This window comes from Eubalaena glacialis, chromosome 1, assembly GCF_028564815.1.
Source record: "Eubalaena glacialis isolate mEubGla1 chromosome 1, mEubGla1.1.hap2.+ XY, whole genome shotgun sequence".
Taxonomy (NCBI): domain Eukaryota; kingdom Metazoa; phylum Chordata; class Mammalia; order Artiodactyla; family Balaenidae; genus Eubalaena; species Eubalaena glacialis.
In genome coordinates this window covers 53500855-53511831 of record NC_083716.1, presented here as the reverse complement: position 1 = coordinate 53511831, position 10977 = coordinate 53500855, and the positions used below count along the sequence as shown (strand labels likewise).

Here is a 10977-nt window from a genome sequence, read left to right as displayed (position 1 = left end):
TACAGTTTTGTTCATGATAATGCCAGGCACTGGATAAAATCCACTGGTGTTGACACAAAGTGCTCAGTGCCGGAATATAGATAAAAGCTAGGGCAGATTGTCTCTTTCTACATATTCTAAACCCCTTGTAAGTAGTCATTCTCTAGCACATTCGATCAGTTATTGTCCCAGTAGAGAGCAGATGACAGAGTCAAATTAGATACTTAAAGAGTGTCTAATAAAAAGCCTGTTAGCAGAGGTGTAATGGAGTTTAAGGGAAACTAAGAAGAAATGGTGCAATATCCCAGGGCTCATGACAGCAGAGACCTACTAACAACATTTCCTAAACCTGAGGAGGTTTCCTTTTCTCAGTAATATGAATTAATAATTCTGAAACTAATTTCTATGTATCCTAGAATTGGACAAATACATAAATATATACTAAGGATAGCGGCAACCAGATTTCTGAGGGTTGGAGAAGGGAATTATATGGAAATGAGAAGACCAGAATTCTATGGTATTGGATTAAATTTGGAGTTATCAATATAAACTGATAGACCTTCCATAAGTCTGCCTGCTGAGAGACCTAGAAGCAGCACCAAAACAGCGATGAGTATACCTTGAACACTGAACAACTAGGAGGAACTAGACCTCCATGGAGAAATGGCTGATTCCAGGGCTGAGGCACTAAAAGTACAAGAAGAATTTTGAATGTTGTGTTGAGCCTCAAAGTAAGAAAATACTCAAAGAATGGTGGGACATGTCAAAAAGACATGAAGCCTCGAGGGCTTGAAAGACCCTCAACAGCCAAGATTCTGACAATCTGACTTGAAAATAAATATGATAGTAGCAGATTATAACCTCACTGGAAAAAATAAAATGTTTGAGTCCATACTGATAAATAAATGGGAAAGAAGGAAAAGGAAGAAATGACTACCATAAACTGAAGAAAGCCACACAGCAGGAACTGTGGCCTTTGGCACAGAGATGCAGTTCACCAGTGGTTACCCAGAAGGGAGAACGCTGGAAGGCAAAGAATTGTCTATCAGCCCTCTCTTCCACCCCTCTCTAGTCTCCTGCGGGTGTCTCCCATTGATGGATCCTTACCAGAAGCTAGAGGTCATGGCAGCACATTGATGTAATCTATGCAGGTCAGATTCCTGGAAAATAGAAAACAGGATGACAAGATGGTTTGTGGACCTGCAGGAGCAAAAAGAAATGATCCAGCAAACTCTTTTTGACATGGTTGCCACAGAGGTTTTTCCAAAATAGACATTTAGTCATTTTTCTTTTCTTTTATTAAACAATTATTGCCAAAAAGACAGAACTTCATGAAAGTCAAAACTCTTCACAACTTGGTCCCAACCTTTTTTAGCTTTTCCCCACCACTGTCTTGCTCTATCTCATAAACCAAACTCCAATCTTATCAGACTATGTGATGTTTTTGAAGCCACTCACTCGTAGCACTGTGGCTTTACCTACCTTTGTTTTCCCTTGCTTGGAGCACTCTTTTCTCACTTATTTAACACAAAATTTTCTACAAATTCTGAAAGGTCTGCATCAAATATAACCTCATTTCTCTTCTTCCCAACCACCATTAGGCAAGTGAAGTTTTACTCCACTTTTATTAGGCAGAGGTAACTGATGAGAGATTTGTGCTTCAATAATACTGCAAAACCAATTATCAACACATACCATGTAATATATCTTTTAATCTCTTTCCCAGGTGAACTGAGATCTTTGTATTTTGGCCATGTTCCTGATACAGAATTCAGGCACTCTATAAATACTTATTGAGATGAATATATGATGACTCAAATTATATAGAAATCTGATTTTCACACTATACTTCATGAAACCCTATATTCAGTTACAATGTTTGAAGAGTCAATTCCTCAGATCACTACCATCATCACCACAAAGCTAATTCAACCAAACCAGCAGATCTTATGTTTATTTAATATGTAATATTTTTTTGAACAAAAAATTCCACTGCTAAAACATATTGGAAAAGTACTAAGACATCACAGAACATTTTAAGAATATCTTGCATTTATATAACTGACATTGAAAATTACATATACATTTGGCCCTTGTATCCACAGTTGGTTGAATCTGTGGTTATGGAACCCACAGATATGGAGGGTGGATACCCAAGTATGATTTTATATATATATATATATAAAATATATATATATATATATATATATATATATATACACACACACACACACATACAGATATATATATTTATATTATTTTCTATATAATGAATAATATATATAAAATGACTGGGTTTTTATGTCTTCCTTTTATAAATAAAGAAATGAAGAAGCAAAAAAGTTAAACAACTTGCTCAAGGTCATATATCTTGCAATGAGGCAGGACAGAATGTTCATGATGGATAGGATTTTCTTTAAAGGAGTTTATGAAAACAAAGGAGGAAATGCCAGTAAAGAGACAGGTTCTCTTAATAATGGCTATAATTCCCTGTGCTGTACAATATATTCTTTCTGTTCTATACATAGTAGTTTATATCTCTTAATTCCATACCCTTATCTTGCCCCCCACCGCCTGTCCTTATCCCAACTGATATCCACTCATTTTGAGGCAGGAGATAGATGGGCTCCAAGCTAGGCATTTACAACTGGCCTCCTGTTCACACTTCCTGGGGTGAGAAGATGGGCTCCAGGCCAGACATTCATTACCAGTCCCCTGTTTATATTTCCTGAAGCAAGAGACAAGCGGGCTCCAGGATTACATATTTATGACTGGACACTTGTCTATATTTCGAGATCTGCACCTCGATATAAAAACCAGCAACAGAAATAGGGTAAATAACCAGATATTGGACATTTTTATGGCAGGGACAGAGTGGGACTAAACCTTGTTAAAAGATCAAGAGGTCATACATTTCCCATCCTTGGGATAAGGGAAACATTGCACATGCGCAGAAAGGCTCCTTGGCGGTCAAAAGGAGGGGGCACCACCCCATAAGATGTGATGCTAAGGCCGTCCCATAGGCCTCTGGGCTGTAATCCATCTTGGAAAAAAGTTGCGCACGCATGTTGGGGAAGGTCCTAAGGCAGGTCAGGTGTGGAAAAAGAAACCAGATAATTGGCCAAAGGTAAACAAAAACCCGGAAGAACTGCCCTATATAAGTGACTTAACGGCCTCTTTACTGCATGCCTCCTCATTAGGGAGGATGCCCACACCCTTTCTCTCCGGCTGTGCATCTCTGCCTTGCTTCTATCTTAACTAAACAAACTGTTTCTCTGTGTACTCTCCCACTTGTTGTGCTATGTCTCTGATAATAAACTTTGTACCTGTTTTTACAGTTTTGCCTCCGTGAGAAATGCATTTTTCACTGGGGACGAGAGCCAGGGGGTGTGGTGGCCAGGATTCCTGGTTTTCATCCAGGCTACCCAGGTTCAAGTCCTGCACAGGGAATGAAGATCTTGTTTCACGCCACCACTCACAGCTGCCTCTCTGAGATCAGTTTGTTTTCTATATCTGTGAGTCTGTTTCTGTTTTGCTATATACATTCTATTGTTTTATTTTTTAGATTCCACATATAAGTGATAACATACAGTATTTGTCTCTCTCTGTCTGACTTATATAATCATTATTTTGTAATAACGTTAAATGGAGTATAATCTATAAAAATACTGAATTACTATGTTGAACACCCAAAGCTAATATAATGCTGTAAATCAACTATACTTAAAAAAAAATTTACACAGGAAAAAAAAAAAAGAGAGAGAGACAGTCTCTCCTGGCAAAGGTCTTGGGAAAAAGCCAAACCTCCTGAATTTAAAATTGGAATGTCTACATCAAACCCCCTCTTCACACTAGAGAAGCATCAGCAAAAATTGCCAATTCTGCCTGTGAAAAGGGAGGACAATCTTCTCTTGACATGGCTTCTTTCCTTCTTTCAGGTTGAGTAAATGATCCTTTTCTGTACAAGGAATGTCATCATGTTAGCCTAAGGAGATTAATGCAAGTCCTAAATGAGAGTGATATGCTTCTTCATCATTGACCAGGTCTGGCTGGGGAAATGAATTGCTGCCAATTTTTTGCACAAGAGAAATTGTTGCTCTTACTAGAATTACTCAATTGAATCAGAGATTTGCTCTCATTAACTCCTCAGTGATTGCTACTATGAGAAGTGTTTGATTTTTGGCAACTTTTGTTGTAGGAAACAAAATCTCAAACTCGTTCCAAGAGGAAGGAATTTAATTACAAATACCCATATGAAAGATGTGACTCTCTTGGACATTCAAGAACAGAAACATTGCAGGAGGAATTTGAACACCTGGTAGGAGAGTCTAGACATGGGGTAGCTCTACAGGCACCTCAGTAGCCGAAGGAGTCACAGGGTTTCTGTTGAAGTAACTGGCCATGAACAAGAACACAGTTACACTTTGCATGTCTGTTTCTTTCCAGTCTGCTAATCACTCACATGTTTTTAATATTTCTTAAATTAAATTCTCTAGACCTGCTGGTTTAGAGTTGTACTACTTAAAATTTAATATGAATATGGATCATCTGGGAATCTTGGTAAAATGCAGATTGATTCAGGAGGTCTTGGATAGAGCCTGAGATTTTGCATTTCTAATTAATTACCTGGTGATGCCAAAGATGCTTGTTCACAGATCATGGTTTGGGTGCAAGGTAGAGAATCTTACCAAGTCAGGCAATAAGTGTACTAGGCCAGTTTAAGGGCTTGACTGCCCTTAGGTCATGTGCCTATGATTTGTCCAGTCACTTGGGACCAGGGTTTGGGGATAATTTCCTCATTGTATCAAATATACAGGGACTGCGAGAGGGGAAGTTCACCAAGGAAGGGACTGGGATTAGGCTGACACTCGAAATTATGCCTCCGATAAGCAGTTACTTTCCACTGAGTATTGATTTTAGTTCAGTAACTTTACCTACTGGTGAGTATCATCATAGAAGATCAAAAGAGAGTCAGACACTCAGAGCCTCCTTACTCACCATATTACTTCTTGCTTTAACTTTAAGATATGAAGAAGTGACCTCATTTTCCCATAGCCTACTTACAGCGGGGAGAATTGTACTCACTAGGAATTTTGCTAAAAACGTATCTCTCTTAAAAGCAACAACCTTGGTAATTGGCATGTATTATCAAAAGCTGTGGTCTCATAGATTTTTTCTGCATGTTGTGGAAAAATCTAGAAACTGGGATTTTTAATGCAAATTCTCTATCCTGAAAATGGAGTGATCATCCTAGAATACACCCTTCATCCAATCACTGTCATTGATGATTCACCTCCAGAATAAAGACCAAGGTCTTCTGCTCTTCGGGGTTCTTCAGAATCTGATCTCAATTTATCTTTCTGTGTCATCTCCTACCACTCTGCCACATGTCATACCCTGTGTCATCCCTATGTCATAATCAATTATTACCTACCTCAGAGGACATCTGAGACTCTGTGATTTTACTGCAGCTCTTTTTACCTAAAATGTGATTCCTTGTATATTTGCAATTCATATCTCTGCTCATCTTCTGATCATTCCACTCACAATTAGTTATATTATTTTCTTTGTTCCAACAGCCATCAGTAGGTACCCTAAAATAGCACTTAGTACAGTATATTTGTTTATGCATGTCTACTATGAAAATTATTTTAAATATTGTATCTTCATAGATGAGCAATATTTTATTGAATGAATGAAGAGAATGAAGGAATCAGCTGGTCTTCAGAAGGAGAGTTGGAGATGCAGTGGTTAGGGGCATCTGGGGAGGTGAAAATGGGGGAAAAGACAAGCAAATAACAAGGTAAGCCATAGACAAGACACACACTACACACCCAGTGAATGGACTCATACAGGTATTTCTGCCATTTGCTTCTCGCTTGACTCTATGATGGGACTGTTCGTTTTCAGCAAGTTAGAATGATTTTTAAATCCTGAATTCACAGCTGCTAGAATATTTACTTCTCCTAAATGAAACCACTCTTTTCATAATTCAGGATTCTGGTGCTACAGCAGCCGCTGAATTGAAAGTCAACACCAAAAGGTGACCCATGGAAATGGCAGGGAAAGTAAATCAAATATCAAATAAAGCCAATTCCTTCACTCTCCCCAGCTGATTACTGTTCTTTAGAAGATAAATATTTAATCCATCCTAGAGCTATGGAATCCAGGGGCTCTTATTACTGAACAGCTTTATAGCAACAGGTTAGATGTGTTCATCTTAGCACTTTATAACTTTGCCTGGAAAACATTTATACTCATGAGGTCATTTGGCTAAGCTTTATTGGCTTATATTTATCCCAGAGAAAAGAAATTTATTTTTCTTTGCAGAAGTAGCTCAGTGCTTTCCTGTTTTCTCATGCCATCCTTGATTTTAAGTGATTACAGTTTTAACCGTCTGATCCAGAGATTTTATATCTTATGTTTCCCTTTTGCTCCAGAGGGCATGATGTGAATGCATTTACTATGTAACATGTAGTCTATTATTATAAAGAATGGTTTACTTTAGTCAGCTCAAAGAAATGCTAATAGACACTATGAGTTAATAGCAGGAAGAGAGAGAGAGAGAAAGAGAGAGAGAGAGAGAGAGAGATGTGTGTTGTGTTTCCATTTGGATGGTTTGTCTTTATTTCAGTAGACCAATCTCCTCTCCCCTGCAAAAATAGAAGAAAAGACAGAGAAAGTCACGGGAAGAGGAGAAGTGCCAGAGGGGAAAATACACTAGTCCACACTGGGGGCAGAGCAGCTATAGCCAGCCTACTTCTCCTCTTATCTCTCTGGTGGGTCGTGGCAGCCTTTTCAAGCTTAAACTCCACGGTGATGTTAGAGGCAACGTTTCTAAAGGCCATGGAAATGCTTGATAGCCACTTAAGTCAAACATATTGAGAGACCTCAGTGGCACTTTGCACACCACCATCTTCCACTGTATGTAGTCCTTTTGGCCCTGGGAACTATGCATGTACAGCAGCAAGTATTGGGCTGGCCAAAAAGTTTGTTCGGGTTTGTCCATAAGCTGTTACAAGAACCCGAACGAACTTTTTGGCCAACCCAATATTTGTGTCGTTTTTGTTTAGCTCACACTGGCAGCTGTTTGCATCCAGGACCTTGCACATCTCCCAGTAGACTCCATGTGCTTGTGATCTTCATACTCCATGTAAAGTAGAGTGGGCACCACTTAGCCACTCGAAATTCTTTTATCATTGCTTCTGCTGCCCACCAGGTGAAGTGTGAGAGTCTCCACTAGTTCTTCTGGCTCTGACTGTTGCCAGAGGGAGAGGCTGGGGTCTTCCCACAGGGCAAATTCTGCTGGTTGTGTATATGTCAGAGCTGTTCAGCTTGGAAGGAATTTCCTGTCTGGGGCTCCACCATTGTGGGAAGCCACAGGGACATGCTGACGGGGCTGTGCCGAGGCACCTTGCCATTGCTGTCTGTGAGGCAGCACCCAGAGGCTTGGTTGGGCTGCACCAAGGCTGTCATGGGTTTCTAGTGCAGGCGGGGCAAAGGCTGGGTCAATCGCAGAAGCCAGTGGAGGCCCCAGAACTTAGCCTGGTCAGGCTCTTTTCTTTCTGGCGGAAGCTGGCCCTCTCCAAAAATGGGGAATTCCTGTTTTGATTTCTGCTGGTGGAGAGGTCGCTCTTTGTGTAGGGAACAGGAGTTATTTTCTTCTTTTCCAAGACAATCAGAGAGGTGGCAGGCAAGTTGACTGTGCTGCTAGCATTTTGTTCTGGTTCCTGGCCATCTGAAGGCTGCTGATTTTCTGCACTGTTACTCTGAGTATTCTGAGAATTAGAGATGGAAATGGCAGGACCAGCATTATTGCTGACACCCCACTGGTTGGGGTTGGCAGAGACTATTCTGTACCTTGTGAGATGGAAAAGGATTGCTGCTGTTGGTCAGATTAGATAAAGGCTGGGGCCTCAGGGCGATAGTATAGTCCTCCAATTCTGTGCTCTTGTGTCCCAGGAGCTGATGGGTGGCCATCACCTTGAACTTCTAGCCCATCAATGAGTACTTGATCTCTTCTTGTGTGTAACCTATTGACACCATCAACTCTGGGGGTCTTTGTAGTCAGAGAGTAGTTCCACATAAGGCTTTAGTTCATCTTTATGACCCAAATTTATCCATGCATCTTTCATAATTTGATCAAAAGTGCCTCTCTTGCTGGGAGTGCTTCTCTTGGTGGAACTGAGAATGAGAAATTTCTTGAGCAGGTTTTCACATTCCATGGACAAGTAGAAGGGAATATGGTATATTTCACTCAGTAACTTCTCTCATGGCTCCTTGAGATCAGAAGGCAGGGATCAGATGACCCCTGCATATAGGATGACTCTCAGCCTCCACACCTCCCACATGGGTCTATCTTAAATTTTCCCCTGGAGTAGTTCTGGGGCAGCAAAATTACTGCCACAGAAGTTATGTAGCTGGTTGCCAAAGGTGAATTTGTTGCTGAAGCCAGAGTTTACAATCTTTATGTTCATGTCAGCATCCGAGAGCAGGTTTTCTGCCTTTCAGTCTCTATAAACAACCCACTTCTGTTGGCAGCACTGCACAACAGATACTTTCTGGTGGAATTTTCTTCAAGCCTCTTTTCCTTTCATGTGCCATGAGCCACTAGGTAATCAAACACATCTCTTCCACTAGCATATTCCATGATGAGGTAGAGTGTTTTCTCAGTCTTGAGATTAAATAGCTTTTCCTCTCTTGGTGAAAATAAACCCTGAATTTTCTGAAGTTTAATACTGAGATTCATACTCACTGTCAATTCACTCTCAGAAATACATAACTTGAAGTTATATAAAAACAGAGCCTAGAAATTTCAATATTTATCTTGAGGTGACAGATTTATAATCCACTTAAGAAAGTGCTTAATTCCCCTCTAGTTAATTGTATCCAATAGTTTTTAGGGGATTTGCGAGGTAAACAAACAATCACCATTGGTGGTAGTGTAAACTGGTGTAAATATCTTTCAGTGGGGATTTCACAGTATCTATGAAATTAAAACATGCATGTGCTTTTAACTTACAGTTCCATTTTTATAAATCTATTATACTTACATGGACACATATGGTAATGCTTATATGGACACAAAGATATGTGTGCAGGGATGATCACAGCAGCATTATTTATAATAACGAAAAATATTTATAATGATGAAGAACATGAGCTAAGATGAATGTCCATCCATAGAGAGATGACAAATTATCTATGGTACATTCATACTTTGCTTAATGGATTCCTATCATTTTGCTCATCCAGATAACTTTTATCCTTGTGATATTTGTTTAGAGATGTGGAGAGACCATTATTGAAACCCCACCCAATTCCTATATATCATGCTGCTCTATTCTATAAGTCTTTGAATATACAATATGGTCTGTTTCACTGCTTAGTCAAAGTGTATTAGGCCAACAATTACCCAATGTTCCAGACTTGGGTAATTGAACAAAGATGTGACAGTCATAATTCCCCAGACTTCTACATACAGTTGATTGAGCCAGAGATGGATACCTAACCCAAGCTGAATCAGTTAAAGTCATGCCATAGATTTTTTTGAAGTGGAACTAAAAAAGAGAACCTGGGAATTTTTTGGTAGCCTCATTCCCCTTCCTGTAGAAATTATTAGCTTTGCAATGAGAGAGACAATCCAGCTGACAATATGCAAGAATCTGAGTTTAGAGAAGAGTGTACAAAATTTTGGTTTCAGGAAATATTGAGGCCCAACTCCACCTTCTGATACTATAGTTTAATTATTTAATCCTTCTTTGCAATTCATGAACCAATAATTTTTGTTTTGATGTTATATTGGTGAGTAAAAAGGCACATTTCATAATAACATGAATAATTTGGTGTAAGTTTTATAAACGTTACACCTTATTTGTATATGAATCTAAAAATCATCATATAAGACACAGAGCAAAGTGTTGACAGTGATTTACCCTTGTAGTGGGCAACAAGAGAGGGAAACACTTTTGTTTTTACATTGTATACTTTTATACTGACTAGCATTTTAACAATTAACTCTATTAGTTTTATAGTTGAAAAATAATTTAAAAATCCCATCAACTAAAAACTTCGAGGAAGAGTATATGAAGAAAAACAAACAAGTGTCTTGCACCACTCACTCTCGAATATTCTGATGCCGAGGGCACCTGCATTCACTGGTTTCACAGTGAAGCCAGTAGAGAATCGTAATTGATTGTGATAGAAAGCCAAAGTTGCGGAGTGATTTCCCAACTTACAAATGCCTAGTTTATGAACATCTGGCAGGTAAAGAGAAAGCTACTAGCCCAGGCTAACTTGCCAGGAGACAGCATAGCAGAGTGAGAAATGCTTCAGCTTTGCATTTTGAATTGTGACCCTCTGTTTACTAGCTAACCAAGTGAGTTATTTAGCCTTTCTGCACCTCTGTTCCTCAACAATAAAATGTGCTAACAGTGATTCTTAACTCATAAGATTGCTATGAAGTTTAGCAGAAATAGTGCATGACAAAGCCTGGCACATACAATGCACTCTCTCTATGCAAATGTTAGCCATCTGTGTTGTAGAAGGCAGCATGTCCTCTAGGTGCTCAAGATTTCACTCCATCTCTGTATTTTTTCTCTAATGCAAAGCTTGGTATCTGTTACCAGGTACAGACAGCAAATCCCTTGGAATAACGATTTTCCTGTCATGGTGACAAATTTCGACATGTTAGAATCAATTCCTTCAGAATTAATTCTTGTCCCACATATCTGCACATCATTTGATTGGAGTAGAGCTACACTTACGTTTATTAAGTTCATCACAATAAAAGCAGAGAGCTTGTTTTATTTCATCTATGCCATTTCAAAAGTTCTAAGATTCATGTTTTTTTTCACATAGTACAAATTCCTGAAGCCTGATATCCCTTCGAAACAATGAAGTGTTTCAACATGCACCATCCAGGCAGCAGGCCAGGAGCTACTTGGGTGGTAGGGTGTTACTGCCTGAAATGGGCAGGCTTGGCCATAGCCATCCATT

At 39.4% G+C, this 10977-nt stretch overlaps 1 pseudogene; it reads right to left on the bottom strand.

Annotated features, from left to right (window-relative positions):
* Nucleotides 1-6662: 6662 nt before the first annotated feature.
* Nucleotides 6663-8728, bottom strand: LOC133091197 (serine/threonine-protein kinase MARK2-like; annotated as a pseudogene).
* Between the last annotated feature and the right edge of the window lie 2249 nt (nucleotides 8729-10977).